General features: G+C 42.7%; 1 pseudogene; it reads right to left on the bottom strand.

The window, feature by feature from the left end:
* Positions 1 to 420: 420 nt before the first annotated feature.
* LOC127109171 (uncharacterized) lies at positions 421 to 520 on the bottom strand (annotated as a pseudogene).
* Positions 521 to 1,115: the final 595 nt, after the last annotated feature.

Raw genomic sequence — 1,115 nt, 5'->3', positions numbered from 1 at the left:
TTCCTGATCTCAAAGATTTTCCTTCTTTAACCGAGATGGCAGAACCAGCTCGTGCTCTTAGAGATTACGCCGCTCCATCGCAAGATGAACCGCATTCAAGTATTGCTCCGCCCGCAATCGAAGCAAACAACTTTGAACTTAAACCTTCGTTGTTGCAGGCTGTGCAACAGAACCAATTCTCTGGAAATCTTACCGAAGATCCAAACCTTCATTTATCCGTATTTGTCCAATACGCTGATACTGTTAAAGCTAATGGTGTCACTTCAGAGGCAATTCGACTTCGTCTTTTTCCTTTCTCATTAAGAGATAGCGCTAGAAGATGGCTTCAATCTCTTCCTTCCAACTCAGTCACCACATGGAACCAGTTGAAGAAAGTTTTTCTTGCCCGATATTTTCCACCAAGCAAAACAGCTATGTTAAGAGCCCAGATAAACGGATTTAAACAGAAAGACAACGAGTCTCTTTTCGAAGCATGGGAAAGATACAAAGACATGATGAGACTTTGCCCACACCATGGTTTGGAAGACTGGTTAGTAATTCACACATTTTATAATGGTCTCTTATACAATACAAGGTTAACAATAGACGCCGCTGCAGGTGGTGCACTAATGAACAAACCTTACGCTGATGCTTACCAGCTTATCGAGAGCATGGCCCAAAACCACTATCAGTGGGGAACCGAACGAACAACGGTGGAAAAACCTCAACCGAAAACTGGCATGTACGAGATAAGTAACCTTGATCACGTCAATGCAAAAGTGGATGCTTTGGTCCAGAAAATTGAAAGTTTAAACGTATCACCTCCAGCCGCCGTGGTTGCTGTAACTCAGAATTGCGAGGTCTGTGGAATCCAAGGCCACACTCCTGCAGAATGTCAACTCTTGACTGGAATCCAAACAGAGCAAGTAAACTATGCTCAAGGAAGCCCCTATTCGAATACCTATAACCCAAATTGGAAGAACCATCCAAACTTCTCATATAAGAGTAATAATGCTTTATACGCACCTGGACAGTCTCCAAATCAAGCCCCATCTATACCTCCGGGATATCAGAAACCGAATCCTAACAATAATACCCCTAGAAAATCCAACTTGGAAATCATGATGGAAAACTTT

The sequence above is a fragment of the Lathyrus oleraceus genome, chromosome 7 (genome assembly GCF_024323335.1).
Source record: "Lathyrus oleraceus cultivar Zhongwan6 chromosome 7, CAAS_Psat_ZW6_1.0, whole genome shotgun sequence".
Classification (NCBI taxonomy): domain Eukaryota; kingdom Viridiplantae; phylum Streptophyta; class Magnoliopsida; order Fabales; family Fabaceae; genus Lathyrus; species Lathyrus oleraceus.
Note: the sequence above shows the minus strand (reverse complement) of the source record. Positions and strands in the feature narration are given on the sequence as shown.